The 22,863-nt window shown below is 39.6% G+C and overlaps 2 long non-coding RNA genes across 5 annotated transcripts in view; one reads left to right on the top strand and one right to left on the bottom strand.

Moving 5' to 3' along the window:
- LOC137232677 (uncharacterized) overlaps positions 1 to 22,863 on the top strand; it is a 920,890-nt gene that overhangs the window by 788,528 nt on the left and 109,499 nt on the right. The gene's annotated exons all lie outside the window — the stretch shown is intronic.
- Positions 1,398 to 9,070, bottom strand: LOC137233140 (uncharacterized). Its single transcript, XR_010947316.1, has 3 exons — positions 8,948 to 9,070; positions 3,585 to 3,716; positions 1,398 to 3,041 (listed from the first exon to the last, which is right to left on the bottom strand). It is a non-coding gene; the product is annotated as an uncharacterized lncRNA (long non-coding RNA).

Below are 22,863 nucleotides of genomic sequence, written 5' to 3'. Positions count from 1 at the left end.
CCCTGCATTGGGAGGCAGATTCCTAACCACTGCACCACCAGGGAAGCCCTTGAATGATATTTAGATGCAACCCATTCATTCACTTATTTATTCCACAAATGGGTCATTGGTTTCTACTCTGTCCTATCCAGTGTGCTAAGAGCTTGGGAAACAAAAGTGAACATAATTTACGCCTTGTTTTTAGGAAGTGTACAGTCTACACTTCATAGGACAAACAGATATTAAATATACATATAAAAGTATATACATATTGATATATATCTAGAAATATATTTTATATAATTGTATATAATTATATGTATAATTATTTATACAATTTTATTTATACATATATAATTATAAGTTGGGAAAATCACATAAGAGGAAGAGTTAAATGAGTGAAAACACCAAGTTGAAATATTTTAGATAGGGCTGTCCAGGACGGTCTGAGGGGCTCACATGTAAACTGAGACCAGAATCTTGTAAAGGAGGCAGCCTTTCAAAGAACAGGGAAGGAATGCTCCAGGCAGGAGGAATGGCACGACGAAGGCCCTAAGGAAGAAAGAGGGGAGCATGTTGATGTCACTGAGCACAGGGCAGTGTGGCTGCAGCAGGATGAGCAAGGGACGGGGTGGGGGGCAGAAGGTGGGGTAAAAGGGTTTTACAGGGGTCATGTCTCCTAGGCCACAGGAAGGAGTTTAGATTTTCTTTAGAGTGCAAGGGGAAAACAGGAACGCATTTTCCATAGGGAATGTTACGGTCTTATTTATTTAACAGACTTCTCTGGTGTCTGGGTGGAGAGCGGTTTACAGAGAGCAAGAGAGGACCTTAGCACTTGTCCAGCTGAGGGAAGATGGCGGCACGGGCTGGGCAGAGGGGTGGGGGAGGGGCATATTTGGGGGGCAGGTTAGAGGATGTACCAACAGGGCCTGCTGTTGGGACACAGGAGAGGAGGTGACACCCCAGTTTCTCTCTTAAGCGTCTGAGTTGCTTATAGTGTCATTTGCTCCGACAGGAGTGATTGAGGGAGAAATAGGTGGAGGAGGGAGAGTAGAAAGGTGTGCTTTGGGTCCTGTTAACTGGGCGGTACCTGTGAGACCTCCATATGGACACCTCCAGCAGGTGATGGGACACATGTGTCCAGGAGTTCCTAACAGAAGTCAATCCCAGAGATAGAGCTAGCAGGTCATCTGCATGTAAAGAGGGTTTAAAGTCCTGAGGTGAGGGGATATAGAAAGCTCTCATGAGGCAAATGGTTCTGTTCTTTGTTGGGAAACTAGATAAATCAAGATTCTCATCCTATCTTTTTTTTTTTTTCAATTTTTTAAATTGTAAAATTTTATAACAAAATGCATCATCTTAACCAACTTTTATAGGAATATCTGAGAAAATTCTTTAATAAACTATATCACTTCACATTATAGCCATGAGTACATTATTTCCCATTTTTAAAAATTGTAGTATAATGCACATAAGATACAGTTTACTATCTTAACCATTTTTAAGTTTACAGTTCAGTGACTCTTTTTTCCCCACATCTTTATTGGAGTATAAGTGCTTTACAATGGTGTGTTAGTTTCTGCTTTATAACAAAGTGAATCAGCTATATGTATACATATATCCCCATATCCCTTCCCTCTTGTGTCTCCCTCTCTCCCACTCTCCCTATCCCACCCCTCTAGGTGGTCACAAAGCACTGAGCTGATCTCCCTGTGCTATGTGGCTGCTTCCCACTAGCTATCTATTTTACGTTTGGTAGTGTACATATGTCGATGCCACTCTCTCACTTCGTCCCAGCTTCCACTTCTCGCCTGTGCCCTCAAGTCCGTTCTCTACGTCTGCGTCTTTATTCCTGCCCTGCCACTAGGTTCATCACTACCGCTTTTTTAAATTCCATATGTATGCGTTAGCATACGGTATTTTTTTTATCTCTTTCTGACTCACTTTACTCTGTATGACAGATTCTAGGTCCATCCATCTCACCACAGATAACTCAATTTTGTTCCTTTTCATGGCTGAGTAATATTCCACTGTGGCATTAAAACATTTATATTGCTGGGTAACCACCACTTCCGTTCATCTACAGAACTCTTCTCATCTTGCAAAACTGAAACAATGTGTACATTAAAGACTAACCACCCCCCACCCCCATCCCAGGCCCTGGCAGCCACCATTCTACTGTTTGTCTCTATATGATTTTGACCACTCTAAATACCTCATGTGAATGGAATCATATAGTATTTGTTTTTTGTAACTGGCTTCTTTCATTTAGCATCATTTCTTCAAGGTTCATCTCTGTTGTAGCATATGTCAGAATGCCCTTTCTTTTTAAGGCTGGACAATATTCCATTATATGCATATACCACATTATGCTAATCCATTTATCTGCTGAAGGATACCTGGGTGGCTTCCATGTTTTAGCTGTTGTGAATAATACAGCCCACCTCATTTTTAAACTCCTGAACCCCACATATCCATCAGTCTGCTGAAAGATGTTTATTAAACACCTGTTATGTTCACAGCACTGTGACAAGCAAACCATAAACTGCTGATCTTAAAATTGGTAGTGATTAATATTCTGATATGCTATTCTATAGCAAGTTAAAACTCCTGTATTTGGTATTGTCTGTGCTGATTTTGCTTTGTGTTTTATATGAATTCATCAGAATCCCTATAACATTTGTGGAACTGAATTAGAGAATACTACTTATAAAGTAAGTTTTCGGGGTTAAAGTCAAATTCTGGTTCCTTTGGTGTGCTTTTATGAAATAGCTAGAGTAATGCAAACATAATTTTAAAAAGGAAAGTGTATATATATAGTGCCTATTACATTTAAGGTGACTCATTTACATTTATTCTCCCCTTTTTTTTTTTTGTGCGGTACACGGGCCTCTCACTGCTGTGGCCTCTCCCGTTGCGGAGCGCAGGCTCAGCGGCCATGGCTCACGGGCCCAGCCGCTCCACGGCATGTGGGATCTTCCTGAACCGGGGCACGAACCCATGTCCCCTGCATCGGCAGGCGGACTCTCAACCACTGCGCCACCAGGGAAGCCCTCTTCTCCCTTTTCATAGGAAGACAAAGAGGAAAGAATGTGTACAATCAGCAAATTTTCTCTGAAAGAAATAGGTCTATTACCCACAAATAAGATTTACTGCAGAATTATACATGAGAAATTGTAAAGAAATTGTTCACAATTGAAACTTCACTGTAGGCATCTATTAGGGAGAAATGTTAGCTAGAAACCCAATTTCCTTATAAAATAACAGCAAAAACAACTGGCATTTCTAGTAAGCAAAGTCTTAAAGTTACCACAAGCCAAATTTTGGTTCATGAATGCAAATTTAGTACATGTTTTTGCCTTCAAGGAATGTTTACAGAACAGAAGGGACAATTCTTTAAGCAATTCAGTGCATAGGGAGAGATTGTGTTTGTGAAAAGGAATATATAAACCTTCATATACGAAGGCTTTAAAATATATTAAATGATTGTGGTGACTCTGGAGAATTGTATTTATTATGCAATTTTTCCTCTTTCTTTCTTGAAAATTGATATTCACAGTGTCTTTTGCTGAGACACTGTTTTATACTAGAAAATCCGTACTTACTCCATACTAGAATGAGTGAGCACTTTATGGCAGTATTTGTATAAAAATGAGTGTTTTCTGTCAAAAGGTTGTTCCTCAGCATCTTCCACTTGGCCACAAGTCATGAACCCTTTAATCCCAGAACTGGAATCTCTGTAATGAAAAAAAGTTCCATGGCTTCATTTATTGATGACATCATCTCAGTGTTTTCTCCACAAGGTCATAAACACGTAAATGCACTGCTGATGGGCTGTCGAATCAAAATATGATAATGTTGTGCTCTCCCCTCCTTGGGATTTCAAGACACTTCCAATCAAAGCATCGGCTAAGTCAGCTGTATTGGACTGGTCTTTGGTTTTCCTTCCTCTCACAGATTTAGTGGAACAGATTCTCACCTTTCCAAGCAGTCACACCAAAAATCACTTCAGAGGGGGCACCAGAGTAGGGAAACAAACACCTTCCATGATGAATAATATTGTTGATACCAGTGTTAATCATTTGAACGAGATCATTAATTTTTTAACACTGAACAGGCCATCAATGTGTACTTCAGTTTTAAGTTTATAACTAATGGAACCCAGAAAAATCTGGAGATGGTCTGATAGGAGCATTGCAGGATAGGGAGTTGTATTGGGCCTACAGGTCAAGTCAGCTCCATGAATCACCTTCTCAGTTCACAAGCTTTAGGTAAGCCAGTCTCACACCTGCTCAACTCCTTGATTAGTATGTCATCTCATTGCCCAGAGAGAGCATCTCCGAGAAGCTGGAGCTGGGATAAAGTTTACTGGATTTTTAAGAGAATAAGTATAACACAGCTATAGGGAACCCCTTTCCTTTCTAACTTGTTTCCTCTCTGTCCTAGTTTATGTAATTCCAGGCAATAAAAAAATCATACATCTTGGTAATCACAGACTAGGTCTCTATTTTCCCAGGTAGGTGTGATTTCCACCAAATCCCCTAAGGATTTGTTTTCTCCGTTTTGGCAGTCTCTATCCACCCCTGCTTCTCCCAATCCTGTTCACAATTCCTCTAACATTTACTGCAACTCTGATCCATTTACTCAATGTTACATCAACATGTAAAGTTTCGCATATCTATTGCGCAGAGAGATTTCACTAAATGGAGAAAAATTCACACCCTGAATAGGATGGAAGGGTAAGGTTACTATGGTTACTTCAGATACCAGGCTTCTACTTATGTAAATTGTCTTCTGTGGAAAAGTACGAAAGAAACTGGCCTCTGAGAACACTTAAACCAAAGGCCTCACAAGACTTCATTCAGAGCCTCATTTGCAGCTGAATAAAACCTTGCCTCTTTTCTCTGCTTCCCCAGTTATCTTTTTAAGTCACTTTGTTTGTATTTGAATATTCTCCTTCTCTTATTCCTTTTCCCTTTGTCCCCTTTGTGAACTTGTGACATGGACGGGATTGAATCCTAACTAGAAATCTTTTTGTATCTAACAGAATGTTACCAAAGTCGACTGACAGTTGACCATTTTGAAGAGATTGTAATGGGCAGGCTACATGTATGAAATGACTACCCAGAAGCCCAAGCATATAAATTAGTGAAGAATAATGTGGCCATGATTTCTGATCAGTGAATTAGGGGTATTAATTAATTTCATGACTCAGACTGTCACAAGTCATACCATTCAAGTTGTTAATTTCTATTAAGTCTGTGTTTCCGTGTTGGCCAGAATTGTAGAAGGAAAACTATATGGGGGTTAGAAGCCAAAACACCCTTTAGAAATATATAGACTATTCATGGAAAAAAACCATTGAAAGAGAGAGGAAGCTAGCCACAGTCCAGAAGAAGATACTAAATAGATAGATAACCTGACAAAGAGTTCATATTCAATATAAACAATTCCTAAAAATAAATAAGTGAGGCAACACATTTGAAAAATGGGGAAAAGACTTGAACTAGATATATAAAAGAGAGATTGCCAAATGGCAATAAATAGACTACAACATCATTAGTCAGCAGAGAAATGCAATGTAAAACCACAGCAATATACCATTACACACACACCAGCATGGTTTAAGTGAAAGACAACACCAGGTATTAGCCTGAATGTGAAACAACTACAATACTTAGGCACTGTTACTGGTAGTAAAGCTTGATATATTGTTGGAAAACCATCTGGCAGTATCCATTAAAGCTAAACATAAGTATGTCCCATAACCCAGAAATTCCTAGGTATATACTGAACAGAACTGTCTGCGATGGTCACCAAAGTACTTGCACAAGAATAATTATAACTGTGTTATTTCTAATAGCCCTGAACTAGGAATTACCCAACTATCAGCAGTTGATTAGATAAATAAATTGAGTTATACATTGGAATACTATAGAACATTGAAAACAAACTCCTGATGCTTTTATGAATTAATTTCACAAACATAATATTGAGTGAAAGAAGCCAGGCACAAATGAATATACATTGCATGATTCCAGTAATATAACGAAAGTTCAAACATAGACAAAACTAATCTGCAGTGTAAGAAGTTAGGTTATGGTTACCTGTGGATAGGCTTAATCCCTAGAAGAAGATAGAATGTAGGCTTCTAGGGTTTGAGTAATAATATGGTTTTTTTTTAATCTGGGTGCTGGTGAGTTGGGAATTAAACATTTATATTAACTCAGTCCACTAATAAAGAGGCAGTCTTTTAACTCCCAGACTGACCAGAAAATTATACCCAGGGAAAGCTGGTCAGAAACGAGGGTGGACCCTTTAAATTAAGGGAAACAATTATTTAGGGGAGTGGGGTGAGACGGATGTGTAGACCAGACAGAATCAGTTAACACAAACATCAGATGCTCTCACCACTCCTCAGGTTTTCCTGGTTTTGTATGACGCACCGGAAGAATGCTCTTCTATGGTAGCCCTTGAATCCAATCATGATGGTTTTTTGAAGACTTCCTCCGTAGCACCTCAGATCAGAGTTGGCTTTTCCTCCTCATCACCCCGTTACTTAGTTTCTTGGTCATAAACACAAATCACTTTGGCCATAACATAGTGGGTTTGAGATTCTGCCCAGCCCCAAGTGTGAGAACTTTGCCAAGTGACTATGGGAAAGTAAAGGATCTGATTGATTTTGGCTACTTTTTGACTTCTCTAGGATACCAAAATAAACGTGCCTAAGTGACAAATCAGACAAGATCTTTCAGTTCAGCAGCAGATTGACTTAACTTCTGAAAAGCAGGAGTTAGAAATGACAGTAAATGGGGATCAGATGAGAAGAGAGCCGTCAATGATACCTTTTGATGCAGAAATTCCACCACTAGGCGTAAACCTTCCTTTGAATATGTTACACTGATAAGGATGACAAAAAATAAGTGTATTCTTTTTCACCATGTTCCCTTTAAACCCTACTTGAAAGTGGTTCTCAAATTGTGGTCCTCAGACCAGCAGCATCATTATCACCTGGACACTTGTTAGAAATGCAAATTCTCAGGCCCCAGCCACACCTGAAGCTCTGGGGGTGGGGCCCAGCAAATTGTCTTTTAAGAAGCCCTCCAGGTAAGCCTGGCACATGCTAGAATTTGAGAAAGTTATATGTCACCTTCATACTTCAGTGTCTTTGTTGGAAGGGGAAGGACATATGGCTTACATAGTCTTCACTTTGGGTTTTAGGGGAGCAATATATATTAAAACAAGGGTTTTCAAAGAGTGCTCAAGGCACCCCGGGGTTGAAAGGGGCCTCTACTGGGAAGATCAGCAGTTCTTAATTCAGGCTGCACACTGGACACACCAGAAGAGGTTTAAAAAAATACCGTTCAGGGCTTATTCCCAGAGACTGTGATTTAACTGATCTTGAGTGAAGTCCCATACATCAGTATTTTTTTTTTTTAAAGTGCCTCTAAAATAGCAAAAAAACAGAGTTGAAAACCAGTGATTTGGTTCACCAAACTCCTGTGTCTGAAGATACACTTATTCTTGTTTTTGAAGAGTTGCTTCCCGCAGGCTACTGGTCTCACTGTTCAGTTTTCTGTTCGTCTTCATGTCTCATTAAAGTCTCTCTTTCTGTGGTTTGACCCATTTGACTCAATTGGTTTTAAAATACTTGTTGATTACCTGCAGTGCAGCAAGTAGGACTGTGAAATACAAGTAGCCTTCACCTCCCATCTGGCCCATGTGGTTCTCACCTCTTCTTCAAAAATGTCAAAATGTTTTTGTGTATAGTTCAGTAGGTGGGGCTCTGGGGTCCAGCAGCTCTGAATGTGAGTGCTAGCCTCAACCCTGATTTTGAAAGAAGCTCTCTTGAGCAATTAACTTTGCCTTTAAGAGTCTTGGTTTTCTTATCGATAAAGGAGGCTAGTCTAGTGCCAAATCACAGTACATTATTGGGAGGATTAAATGAGGCAGTGCAAAGGAACTCTTAACATGGCGCCTGGGGTACTGGTAAGCCCTCAGCGTACAGTCTTTGTTATTGAGGGCCCATTTCTGGCCATCTGTCACATCCTCACCAACTGTTCCAGAACTGAATGTCAGAGTTCAATCCCAGCTCACTCCCCAGAAGCTAATTGTCTGACCTTAGGTATGTCATTTAACCCCTCTAAGCTTCAGACTCCTCATCCATAAATTGGGGATAATTTTAATACCTCATGTAAAACCTGCATAAAATAAGCACCAGAGATTATTTAGCCCAAGGCAAATCATTGTTTGGTTATTACAATAGCGTAATCTCATAGACTGAAACTGATTTTAAAATCTTTTCAGGACAGTTATTTAAGAGGTTTCAGCATTAGACTACCAGATAATTGGGCTTCCATTGAGTTAATATTTGGGTTGGGACTGGATTGGGGTTAGTGTTGCAGTTAGTATAAGTATTAACTTAAACACAATTAATTATGTGGCCGGGGGTTATGGTGCAGAAGGAAACCAGCTGGCTTTACCTCTTCCCAGTTTCCAGTCCTCCCTGAAGCCTCCTTCTCTTCCCTCCAGGGCTTCTCACCTCACTTCTCTAAGAGCCCTCCTTCCTTTTATCACCTATGTAGCTCTCACCAGCAGGACTGAGACTCACAGCCTCTCTTCAGCAACAGACAGCCCTGATCCACAGTCTAGCTTCAGCCTCTCTTTCTCTTCCCCCCACTGAGGACTAAATCCTCCTGATGCACAGGAAACATACCATGCTCAAACGTGGTTAAATTCTTTCAAACCCGCTAAAAACTTCCCCTTTCTAATGGCTTCTAATTTGAGAACAGTACCAGTCATTCTTTTGTCTCCCATGCTTGGAAACTGAAATATCCTTTAAGCCCATCTGTGAAGCAACCAATTCAATTAAATTTTGAGATAAGTGCCCATAAAGCATAATTGAGAAAAGACAAGAGAAGCTTGCCGTAAGAAATGATGAGTTCCCCGTGACTACAGGACTACTTACGTTGTGATTCTCCGCCTTCCAAATGTGCCTGCTATTCATGAGTCCTGTAGTCTTGTGCCAGCTTGTGCAAACCATTGTCGGGGCTGCCAGGCTGATTTCCCTGTCTCTGTGCATGAATGGCAGTTCCATGTGTTCACTGATTAGAGAAGCGCTGAGGGAGGAATTAAAGGGATGATCCTAAATGCATCCATTGAGAAGATTTGAAAGAAGTCAAAAGTCTGGTGTGATTCAAACAGGAACCAACTTTTTTTTATTCCCAAAGGATACTAGTGCTGTATTAGGAAACATTTCATTGCTAATCAACTACTAACTAATCCAGGTATGTGTGGTCAACTTCTTGGGTTTCCATCAAAAACTGTTGTGCCTTAAAGCAGCCTCTCCCAGTGGTCCACACCTTACCAGGCTTCCTAAATTAGCTGGGTTATCTGAGTTTGTAGCAGCTGCGTAGGTCATGAAGCCCAGCACTTGGCTAAGCATGAATTCACGCTCTAAGAGCTCTGGAATAAACATTCAGGCCATTCTGGAAACCTCGTTTGCCAACTCTATTTGAGGTCTTATTAAGGGATAAATGCCTCTGGTCTGAGAAGATTCATGTTGATTAAAGCATAGTGGCTCTTCCCGTTCAACAATCACATCTATTGATCCTGACTTCGGTGTTCCCACTGATGTGCTCCATCTTGCCAAACTCTGAGTTCACTCCTGCCCCAACCCCACCATGAGCCTTTAACACTTTTGTGGAATAAGTCCTGGATGCTCTCCATTCATGCTTTGGTTCCTCTGGACCCTGCTCTAGCTGTGTCCTGCCCTCCAGCCCCACCTAGGTGGAGGAAATAGTAGAGCTATGATACAGTGTTGGCTCTGTCTCACCTTAGGAGGACTAGCCTCATCACACCTAGCAAGTCAGGTGGTAAATCTCCACTATCAGGGAATTCATCACCATGAGGGCAGCCTTCAAAACCTCTGATTGATAAATATTTTCCCTAAAACTGAGCTGACGTCTGTACCTTTGCAGTGGCAAGATAACAGGGTGATTAAGTACCGGGGTTCTGATCTTAGCGCCACCACTTACTTAAACTAAAGGTTAAGTTGCCTAGAGAAGTTTCATGTAAATAAAGTAGCAAACTGAGCAGACAGTAATTCCTACTTTATGTGCTACACATCCTCTATGTTTTACCTAATCCCTTTCTTAAAGCTTCAGCAGCAGAAACAAAGATACCATGGTGCATACAAGGCTAAGTGCATAGAAAGACATTTAAACACATAAAAATCCCCTATGACATTTTATATTTATATACATTTCCAATTAATTTATATTGAGGTATTCAAATAAGTGTTCTCATTTATTAATGCTCAAATTTTCCATTTTTAATAAAAAAACTAAAAGGCCTGAAATATTGGAGATCCCATTTGTTGGGACTATATTGTCAGTTCTACAATGGAATCAATGATAAAGAAATAATTTTATTCACTTCATCTCATAAACATATATAACTATTTTATGTCACTATCTTTCCCCTCTTAGCTTAACTCAGTTTGAATTAAACTATTGAGAGAAGCATCTTCTTCAACAAACATTGTTTAAAAGCTAAAGGCAAAAACATAATACTGATGTCACAAAATGAGATTCATTCTTGCTATCATCTTTTCCTTGAAAGAAAATCAGATTCCTTTCCAGGAATGAGGATATGTCCAGGGTGAGGAAGGTAATGAAGTGAAGAAATAAGAAAGCATTTTCTTACATTCCTCTTGCATAAGTTCAATGTAAGTTGTCATGGAGTCCTTCCCGATCAATTTCCATTATGTGTCAACCTATTTTGAAGTTCTAGAAGAGTCGGTCCATATCAACCTGATTGGCTCTGAATGGTACCTAGCCATCCACAAAATGCATTAATAAATCTTCTGAAGACCACAATCAATGTAGAGACTCTTTGTCATTTTATTTTAGATCTATAAACATCTGTTCTGTTTGCTTACATTTGACAGATCTCTTTTATGTGCATTATCTCATTTGATCTTCACAATTATCTGGTGGTGTAGGCAGGGAAAGTACAATCCTTATTTTACAGTTGGTTAATCAGAGGTTAGAAAAGATTGTTGTGTTCATTGCAGTGCGGGGCGGGGGTGGAGGGTGGACTCCTTATTTAGATGGGAATATTTGGGGTATTATAAATATGGGAAATTTCGGCAAAGATGTATAAGTACATTCTGGGATTTAAAATTGAAATTATTTAATTTTGTATTTGTTGCCTTAAATACAGTAGAAAATAGAATTAAGATACTTATTTTCAGTGTGTAATAGCTGTGAACACAGAGTGAACCATATAAGTGGGTTGTGTATGTATTGTCTAAAAAAAAGCTTTGGTTAATAGAATATGGCCAAGAAAATAGCATTAAATGAAAGATGTTTCTGACACTTGAGGTAGGTTTGTAAGATGTCTTGTGAGGGAAAAGTCCTAAAGAAATAATCCCATTTGTAAACCTGACCTCTTCCCTCAACTCTTATACCTAATGGGGTGCTAGTGAATATTTAACAACCAGCTACCTGGGAAAAAAACCAAAAGGCGTGACATGGGCATTTACGCATTTATGTGGCATAAATACTCCTACCACAGCTGATTTCAAGCTACCAATAGTTTAATAACTTGTTTATAAATCTCTTGGAATTTCTATAGTTGGTTTTCATAGCTTGTGCAAGCTAACTCCAGCCCACCCTTGTGTAGAGTTGTGTAACTTACTACTCAGCATCTCTACTTGCATATCTGATAATTATCTCAAACCTCACGTGGCCAGAGCTGACCTCCTGAGCTCCTTTTGCCTTGCAGTCTCTTCACCTATAGACCTCTTCTTCCTGTGGTCCTCTTTGCCTCAATTAACAACAGCTCTATCCTTCTAATTGTTCATCCCAAAATCCTGGGTGTTATCCCTGACTCTTTCTCACATGCCTTTTCAGATCTGTCAGAAAATCTGGTAGCCACTACATTCAAAATATATCCAGGTTCCAACCACTCTTGACAACTGCCACTGCTCAGTCCCAGATCCAAGTCATGATCTCTTGCCTGACTTACTGTGTTAACCTCCTGTATTTGTCAGGGTGAAGCTCTGTAGGTGCTGTAACAAACATCCCCAACCCTCAGTGGCCTAGTGTAATAAAAGTTTATTTTTCACTCACCTCATTGTTTGGGTAGCTCCCCTTAAAGTGATGCCTTGGGGATCCATGCTGCTTCCATCACGTCTTTAGTACTCAATGGTTAACTTCCAGCCCCCTAGAAAGTAGAAAGAGAGAACATCTAAAGGCATGAGATCTTTCAGGCCTGGAAGGAATATATATATATCTCTTCTACTCACATTCTGTTGTCTTGAACTGGGCATATGGCTCAGATACCCAGATACAAAGGAGCTATTTGGCAGTCAGATACCTTCCTTTAGTACAAAAGACATTAGTTTTATTATTGGCTCTATCGCTTGCGAACTCTGTAGCTTTATGTAAACCATGCAACAGCTCTGAACCTCAGTTTCCTCATCCTAAATCGGCCTAACATTCCTCCTGCTGAAAGCGAAGGCTGTAAAGGTGAATAACCAATTTCTGAAAATGTTGTGAAATTCACAAGGTAATACAAATATGAAATTCATATTAACAGTTCATTCATTCTGCATATATTCAGCAATATTTTTACAGGTTGCTGGAAAAACAGAAACAGGATTTTGTTGGATAGAAACTGTTCTTGCTGTTACAAACAAATTACTTTCTATTTGTACGTTATGACTGATTGTTTTTGAATGGTCCATGATAGATAAAAGTACCGGCCTTCTGGAGGCAATGAATGGTTATAAAATCAGCTATTAATTAATGGTCTTACAATTGCAAAGTGGGAATAAATGTAGTACCCCTATCAGTTTGCACTCTCTCATGAAGTTTCACAACATGAGAGTCTGAACGCTAGCCAGAATGCTAGGCCATAGTCAAGTTTTTCTGATATATATTGAAATCTCAAGTCATCAAGAGGAACAAATTTTGGTAGAATCAATGGCATCGTTTTTGTTTATTCTCTTCAGAAAATAAAAGTCAGATTCTTTTTCAAAAAAAAAAGAAGGAGCTGGAAAATGTAGTCTTCCTGTGCACTAGGAGGAAAATGAAGCTGTTTGGGTCAACATGTAGCACTGTCTGTGTCATGTCTCCTCAATGGTGTCTCTGCTCCCACCCTTGAATCCTCTAGTCTATTCTCAACACAGAAGCAGTTAGATAATCAATTAAACTATAAGCCAGATTATACACTCCTCTGCTTCAAACCATCCAATGGCTTATAACTCATGAAAGGTGAAAAACCAAGGTCCCTTTGATAACTTACAGGCCTTTCATGGCCTGGCTCCAGTTTCCTCTCTTGTCTCACTGCCTACTTCTGTCCTGCACGCTCATTCTGTTCCAACCGCATCGGGCTCCTTGCTATTGCAGTGACATGTGAGGCACACTACTGCCTCGAGGGCTTTTCATTTGCTCTTCTTTTTGTTTGGATATACTTCACCCAGATATCTACCTGCCTATCTCCCTCCCCTTCCTTACATATTCCTTAAATGTCACCTTCCTTGGCTACCATATTTAAAATGTCAACTCTCTTGCTCAGTTCCCTTCATCCCTACTGTTTTCCTGTCCCCTTTCTGTTTTTTCTCTATAGCACCTTCTAATACACATGTAATTTACTTATTTATTATTTTATTATTGTCCCTGTCACTGTACTCTAAGGGAGCTAAGTGTATTTTTTGCTATATCCCAGTACCCAAAACAGTGCCTAGAAGATAATAGGTATTCAGTAAATATTTGATTAATACATAAGTTAATGAGTGAAATTGATTTGTTTTTTAAATTTATTTATTTATTTTGGCTGTGTTGGGTCTTTGTTGCTGCACACGGGCTTTCTCTAGTTGCGGCGAGCAGGGGCTACTCTTTGTTGCGGTGCACGGGCTTCTCATTGCCGTGACTTCTCTTGTTGTGGAGCACGGGCCCTAGGCGCGCGGGCTCAGTAGTTGTGTCTCACCAGCTCTAGAGCTCAGGGTCAGTAGTTGTGGTGCACGGGCTTAGTTGCTCCACAGCATGCGGGATCTTCCCGAACCAGGGCTCAAACCCGTGTCCCCGGCATTGGCAGGGAGATTCTTAAACACTGCGCCACCAGGGAAGTCCCAAGATCTTTTATTCAGTAATCTGTTTTGAAAATATGAAGGATTCAAAGTTCTTGCGTTTATCAAAACTCTTAAAAAAAAAAAAAAAAAAACTCTTACAATTGAAGACAAATGATATAATTTAAACCTACAATAATAATAATAATAGAGTGCCAGATAGTGTGCTAAGTGTTGTCTCTAGGTTATGTTATTGAATCTTTTCCAAAATCACTATGAGATCATTAATTTTTTCCCCATTTTATAGGTCAAGACTAGAGCACATAAAGGATAAATCATTTGCCCTGGCTTACATGCCTAGTGAGAGGTTGGGTGGAGCTTTGAATCCAGGCAATTTGACCCCAGAGTAGAGGAATTTAGATGCCAGGAGTGAAACATTTCTAGTCTGTGTTGAGGGAAGAAAGACTTAGTTTAAAGTGAATGAGTTCTGCCACTAATTAGCTGTGTGAACTTGAACACGTCTGAGCCCCTTTGTTTTTTTGTTTGTTTTTTTCTTTTTTTATCATCCACTGTGTGAAATCTTTATTTTAAAATAAATTTGATTATTATAACATTACTAAAACAACAGAATGAGAAAGATAATAGCATAACAAAAACTCATCATCTAGATTTAACAAATATAAGATTTGGTCAAATTTGCTCCAAAATTTTTTTTTTTTGGTAGTATAGTTGATTTACAGTGTTGTATTAGTTTCAGGTGTACAGCAAAGTGATTCAGTTTGCTCCAAATTTTTTAAAGAAATAAATATTACTAAGTATGTGAACAAATATATAAACATTTGTAACTAATCAAGCTTTATTTGTACAAGATAGTTAACCTGCTTATTTTGTTGTGAAAAATAAGCAAACCTTTGTTCTGTATCCAGTGCTTACCTTTAGTCAATTTTTTTTCTTTCACCCTCCAAAACTTGTCATTCACACAATCCCCATTTCTCTTAGTGGCACAATCATTTGTTAAAATCTAATTGTAAGGAATGAGCCCCTTTGGATCTTAGTGTTTTCATCTGTAGAGAAGACACTGCTACCAGATCACTGCACAAGTCCCTTCTGGCTTAATGAACCAATAACTTGCCACAAGCAGTAAACAGAAGATCCACCACTCAAAGCCCTGTCTTTTGAGCTCTCTCAGTGACTTTCCTACCCTTATGGTATCTGCCACGAAGAATATGTCAGACAGGTAGAGGCACTGAATGGCCGAGTAACACACTCCACGTGTAAATAAAAACCGAGTCATGGTACAAAATATATTCAGACAGTGGATGCCATAGCTGGTTTGTATCTTAAATGAGCTCCTTTTGTTGTGACTAACCATTATAAGATTAACATATATTAGAGCAGGAGGTATTTTTAATAACTTTACCATGATTTAAATGCTCATGTGTATCAACTTGGTTAATATTTACAACCGTGGACCTAGTATTTTCATCAATTCTTCTTTACAGTTAAAGAAACTGAGGCACAGAATCATTAAATATTTTACCTGTGGTCAGCAGGTGAAGCAGGACTGGAATCCAAATTAGTCTGACTCGTAGAAGCCAAGCTGTTAGCCCCTCTCCCGTGCTGACATTCAATACAAAAATATCCCTGCACAGTTGGGAGGAAGTGGAAAGAGAACAATAAAAGACAACTGCATCACTGAATGTGGTCATATGATGAAGTTCCTCTGTAACAACACTTCTCTCAGACTTTTTTCATTGTATAACATGAAACAGACCCCATTTAAAAGTGCATACATGTAGAAATGCACGACAACTTAGTGGGCTAAAAAAAAAAACAAAAATACCACACACTAATTCCATGATGACATCTTGCAAACAGAGCCCATGATGTTTGTTCTTTTCTTGGTCATTTTGCAGTAACTGTATCTTCCTGAAACTGGTCACCTGATTTCAAAAAATTAGGAAAGGGGAAATATGGGTACTGTAGGTCAGATATAGAAGGTGCTGGAATTGGAACTGTTTTGGACAGCCAAGGCACTCTCAGATTAACCTCCGTGTCTGCTTTCCTAACCCTCTGTTTCAGGAAAGTCTTAAATGGTGAAACAAATGTTCGAATATCATGTGTTATGGAGCTCTTGGGAGCAGGGATAGTGTCCCTTTAGCCTTGTATCTCCAGTAGCTATCCTTAGCAGATGCTTTATAATTACTTGATGGGTGCGTGATGGATAAATGGATGGATGGATGATGGATGGTTGGACATATCAACAAAAGAGTAGATGGGTGGATGGAAGAGTGAATATCATGAACATTGGACTAGTGGTCAGGAAACCTGTGTTCCAACCCCAAATGTTTAGTTAGCTCGCCTCTAATATTGGATAAGACCCTTCTCATTTCTAGTTCTCAGTTTCCTCATTTGTGAAATATCTATGATTCCATTAGATTCAAAATATGACTGAATATATGACCCAGCTCCCTCAAGGTAGCTCTTAAACGTGCTCCCACCTGTAAAAAAAAAAATAATTTTTCCCATGTGCCATCTGTCTCTCTTCTCTCAGTAATAAGACCATTTAATCAGAGCAACTGCATCTTGGACAACAAGATGGCATTGAATACAGTTTTAATCAATGTAATCAATTAGGCCAGTTGATTACAACCGATCAGTTAGGCCCCATTTTATCATGAGGCCTAATGGTTGATTGCAGGAATTTCCTGCTGCAAAAATTTTTATTTGCTTTCTGCTGATGAAGTTGTTGAGTACTTGGTCATTTGCCTGATAGTTCTAGATTCACACTCAAGGAGTTGTTAAGTGATAGTGAAGCAGAGAGAGGGCACAGTTGACTCTAAGAGCAGTGAATTTGGGAGACATCATCAACATCAGTCATCATCAAAAAAAAAGAAAAAAAAATCAGTCATCATCACTGGGAGGCAGTTGAATGTGGTCGTGAGGGGCAAGAGCCCTGTTCGGAATTACAAATCTTCAAATCCTGGCTCAGCCACTTGCTCTGGTTCCTTGGGCAAGTGAGTGCAAATGAAGATAATAATGAAACCTACCTGAGCATCATGACCATCATTTTTCACGATAAATTGGGATGAAAGTTACTAGTTTCCTAGGGCTGCCATAACAGAGTACCACAAACTGGATGGCTTAAAACAATAGGAATTTATTATCTCACCAAATTTATTCTGGAGGCCAGAAGTCTGAAATCAAGGTGTTGGCAGGGTGGTGCTTCTTCTGAATACTGAAGGGCAGAAGCCTGCCTTGGCTCTTCCTAGCTCCTGGTGGTTGCTGGAAATCCTTGGATTCTTTGGCTTGTAGCTCCATTTTTCTAATTTTTGCCTCCATCTTCACATGGTGTTCTCCTCTCTGTGTGGGTCTGTGTCTCCACATGGCTTTCTTATAAGGGCAGGACTTACTGGATTTAGGGTTGACCCTAATCCAGTATGATCTTGTCTTAACTAATTGCATCTGGAAGTCCTATTTCCAAATAAGGAAATAAGTCACATTCTGAGGTTGTAGGTAGACATGAAATTTGGAGGGACACTCTTCAATATAGGCAATTCAGATTCTTGCTCTAACTTCTTCATCTCCTCCCCTCATGAAGTTTCTACTCACATCTCATGTCCCTGCTAGAATGTCCATATCATTCTAGAAACTTTCAATACTATTGAGAGTTGAAAGCGGAAGCACTGGCATCAGTATTCTAACTTAGAGGGTTTTGTTTTTCATTTGTAGAGTGAAAGATTTAGAACTGTAACCCTGAGGTCCTCCCCAACTAGCCAAGTGTAAAATGATCTTTTCTTCACTCCAAATATTTCTGAGTATTCGGAGGGACACTAATTTGAGTAGTGTTGATTGCATGTGAAAGGAACAGGATTGCAAATACCAAGTAAGCGTTTTCAATTTGTTGATAAATGTGTGCAACTCCTATGGCAGGTGCAAGAGAAAGTGCCAATTAAAAATTAGCTCCCATCCACATTTATAGATTGTGTTGTTGACTCCAGAAGTTTGCCGTTGCCTATTAAAGCAGGAGTTGACATGTAAATTTCTTCTGCTGGGTTTTTCTATAGGTCAGAAAACAGTCCTGCACAGCTTTTGGAATCCATCCAAACTGTTTAATGAGTCCTTCCTTGGCTGTAGATACCGTAATTCAGCAATTTTGCTTTGTTAAAAACTGTTGTTAAAAGTGTACCTATGACTTTCAGTGGTGTTCAGGAATCATAGAAATACACGCTTTCCACTGAAAGGGATGGCAAAGGTCACCTGGTCACTCCTGTCGCATTTAAAGCTTGTGTCCTTGCTACATCCCTGTCAGTGTGTCACCTGCGGTGCTATGAGTACCTCATTTCTCTAGGGGTAGCTCTGACTTTCAGAAATTTCTTTCTGTTAATTGTTAGAATAACGAAAAATGTGTGATTTGGTCCTGTCAATATCAGAATCATTTTTAGGTATTTGAGCACCATCTTAAAGAATCTTGAAGTTCTCCTGATCCAGCTCCAAGATAGTTGCCATTTACACATTCCTCCTCACTAACATGTGTTCCAATTCCAGTGTGAGAGGGATTTTACCTACAGTGTAACCCCACTCTCAGGCGTTCATAGGGCTCTCACCAGCCTGTCAATGCAACACTTGCCCTCCACCAAATGGTGACCTCACACCTGCCGACAAGTGAGAAGCCAGCTTCTCACCAAAAGGCTGCAGACTCTAATTTAGAGCAGTGATTCTCTAACTTGAAAGTGTATACAAATTACCTTCAATCTTGATGAATTACAAATTCTGATTCTGGAGATACAGAGCCTGAGATTCTTCACGTCTAACAAGCTCTCATGCAGTAGTAATAAATAGTAATAAGAAAGTGTAGATTGTATTAGGGTTTTGGTTCCAAACTAAATAGAAACAAACTTCTGTGTTTGTACTTGTTTCCTGTGCTATTAACAATTATGACAAGGAAAAAAAACACAGATTATGACAAATTTGGCATTTGAAAACAACAGAAATTGATTGTTTTACAGCTCTGGAGGCCAGAGTCTGAAACCAGTCTCACTGGGCTAAAATCTAGATGTCGGTAGGGCCATGTTCCCTCCAGAGGCTCTGGAGGAGGATTCATTCTTGCCTCTTCCAGCTTCTGGTGGCTGCCAGCATTCCTTGGCTCATGGATGCATCGCTCCAATCTCTGCCTCTGTAGTCACATTGCTCTCCTCTTCTGTACGTCTGAAATCTCCTCTGCCTCATTTTTATAAGGATATTTATGATTGCATTGTGGACCTACCTAAATTATCTACGATTATCTCCTCCCTCATATCAAGAGTCTTAACATAATTACATCTGCAAAGATCCCTTTTCCATATAAGGTAATATTTACCGGTTGCAGGGATTAGGACTGGATACCTTTGGGGGCCATTAAAGACATGCAGGTGGCCAAGAGGCCATGAAAAGGTGCTCACCATCACTAATGATCAGAGAAATGCAAACCAAAGCTACAATGAGGTATCACCTCACACTGGTCAGAATGACCATCATCAAAACATCTACAAACAATAAATGCTGAAGAGGGTGTGGAGAAAAGGGAACCCTCTTGCACCGTTGGTGGGAATGTAAATTGGTACAGCCGCTATGGAGAACAGTATGGAGGTTCCTCAGAAAACTAAAAATAGAACTACCATACGACCCAGCAGTCCCACTACTGGGCATATACCCTGAGAAAACCATAATGTAGAAAGAGTCATGTAGCACAGTGTTCAATGCAGCACTCTTTACAATAGCCAGGACATGGAAGCAACCTAAGTGTCCATCGACAGATGAATGGATAAAGAAGATGTGGCACATGTGTACAATGGAATATTACTCAGCCATAAAAAGAAACAAAACTGAGTTATTTGTAGTGAGGTGGATGGACCTAGAATCTGTCATACAGAGGGAAGTAAGTCAGAAAGAGAAAAAAACAAATACCGTATGCTAACACATATATATGGAATCTAAAGAAAAAAAAAGGTTCTGAAGAACCTAGGGGCAGGACAGGAATAAAGAGGCAGATGTAGAGAATGGACTTGAGGACACAGGGAGGGGGTAGGGTAAGCTGGACGAAGTGAGAGAGTGGCATAAACATATATACACTACCAAACGTAAGGTAGATAGCTAGTGGGAAGCAGCCGCATAGCACAGGGAGATCAGCTCAGTGCCCTGTGACCACCTAGAGGGGTGGGAGGGAGACGCAAGAGGGAGGGGATATGGGGATATATGTATACATATAGCTGATTTACTTTTTTATACAGCAGAAACTAACACAATATTGTAAAGCAATTATACTCCAATAAATTTGTTTAAAAAAAGTATAAATATATATCATAATCAACTGGAATATATCAGAAATATAAAGTATTGCTAAGCAGTAGAAAATTCATATGATTATGGCAAATGATGTAAAAAAAAAAGTTTTTTTAATGGTTTATGCATCTTCAGGCTGAATCTGGAAAGTCTCCACCTGGGACACATCCCAGGAAACTCTGACCCGCATTGACGGGATATTTGGGTTACTGAGGATTCGGATGGAACCTGGGTGTGCGTTTTCAGGATAGTGGTGGATTGATCACTGTGGACACACATCCAGGAGGATTTTGCAGGAGAGTAAGCAGTAGAACAACTTGGAGAGATCTTTAAAACATAGTAAAAATAGAAAGAAGAAACAATAAGATATCTAACAGTGCCATGTACAGAAGTTGAAAACGCATGCACATAGAACAGCAGTACACATTTTGTAATAATATATCGAATAGAATGCACATTAACACATTGAAATGTTGAGGGAGGGAAGCATGGGTGTGGAGTATGGGTGGACTTAAGGAATTAATGATTCAAGCAAACAGCCCAGACAGTCAGCAGTCATTTACTCTGAACTGAACAGTATGACTAACTCAACCTCTGTACGGGGTCTTACAGAAATGTGATCTCTTTCAGAAATTCTCTCTGGGACTGAGGTAATTCTCTTCACAGACTTTAAGACTACTTGCTTTGTTAAATATTTGACAGGACTCATTTTACACATGGATTATGTTGTCCATTGTTCAAAATAATGACTTACGGATTTTTGGAATAAAATAACCAGAGGCATCCTTTAAATGCAGATATCAACAGTTATCTAATGTTCAATTTGCTAAGAAAGGCAATATCTTTTAAAAAAAAAAAGGCTAGCTATTTCCCCAAAAGTCCTATTAGTAAAATTGCACGGATTATCTATCTGTCTTACCTATGCTATACAGATATATATACCTACATGCATAATAATATACACAACCCACTTTCCTTTGGGCTGGGAAAAGCATCCTTACAAACCAGTGTTTCTTAACCTTGTTTTCATTATCTTTCCCATTCCCCCACAGAGTCTTTTTAGACAATTTTTTCCTAATCATAAAACCCCATGAAATTTTAATATAACAGATATACTGTATGTGTATGTATTATGGCCCTTGGGAGAGTCACCAACCATTGTAAAATATGGGAATTTTTTCAGCCCCCAAGAACCAATTTTCACCCTCTTGGGAACAATATCACCCGCGCTGAGAATGCATACCCTACACTAAAGCCAGTCTGTGAAACAGGATTCAAAACCACTCTCGTAGGAAGTAAGATTCCAAGAAATACTCTCCCACCTTTGTGTCTGAAATCCCTCCTTCAGCAATTCATTCTTTTGTGTTCATCATTTTCCATTTTCATCCTGTCTCTCTTTTAAGTATAAAACATTTCAGAGACACAAAATATTAGGAATACAAAACATCATTTTAAAAATTAAAACACAGGACACCTGCTAAGAACAATACGCTTTGCTAAACACTAGGAAGGATTGAGAGTTGACTCAGCTGCAGGCTCATCTCTCAGAGGAGTTCAGAACTGGTGGGACTAGAGAAGTGGGTACAAAAGAGTGAATGAAGGTGGGAGTGGAGGTAATTAGTGTGGGCTGGAGCCTCAAAGTGAAAAACTGGAACACTCTGTTATCATCGTGTCATTAAGTTTATTCAGTCTTTCTTCTGGCAAGTGGAGAGAGGAGAGGAAGGAGCTGATAAGCTTGAGTAGGAGAGATGTTCATTCATTCATTCAACAAACATTTATTGAGAACACGCCATGTGCCAGGTACTGTGTGTTGGGGGCTGATTCAGAGACCCAGCGTAGGGCACTGAGTCTTTACCTTCAAGCCCATACTTCTCCCAGGGTGGATGGCTGGGGAGAGCTAACATTCCAGCAATAATAGCAAGAGCTCCTCTGCTTTGTCAGTCACTGCCACACTGGACCCGGGAACTCCACTCCTGAAACTAGTGTTGTTTCCTTTCTCAGCCTGGGCTGTCAGCAACACAGTAATGAGATGGGCACATTGTATAGCAACCCAGTCTCCCCTGCGACTGCCTGACAGTGCTTAGAACCGTCTGTCACACGGCTGAACAATGAGCTCCAAGCCTCAGCAAGGTGGCAATTAAGAAAATTCAAGCATATCTTCATTTACCCTACTGGAGTTCTTCATTCTTGACAGTTTGTGAAATTACAGTGTTAAGTAAAGACATTGCCAGAATGTTCTTAGCTTATTTGAAAACTCGTTAACTAGAAAATAATGCAGTAAATTTATACACCGAAATGATGTTTACAGTTCTGTGCTGTGTCTGGAGGTTTTTTTCTTTCTTCTTCCTTTTTTTGTGTCACTCTGTCTTATTTTTTGTTTGATGCTCTCTGAATTTCAGGAGTTTTTGTTGTGTTTTGCTTTTTCCTTTGATTTTAAATAGCATGCTGTGTTTGGTACTGTGTAAAATGAGGTTTACCTTCTGCAT

This window comes from Pseudorca crassidens, chromosome 10 (genome assembly GCF_039906515.1).
Source record: "Pseudorca crassidens isolate mPseCra1 chromosome 10, mPseCra1.hap1, whole genome shotgun sequence".
NCBI lineage: Eukaryota > Metazoa > Chordata > Mammalia > Artiodactyla > Delphinidae > Pseudorca > Pseudorca crassidens.
The sequence above is the reverse complement of the archived record's forward strand: the minus strand, read 5'-3'. Positions and strand labels throughout refer to the sequence as shown.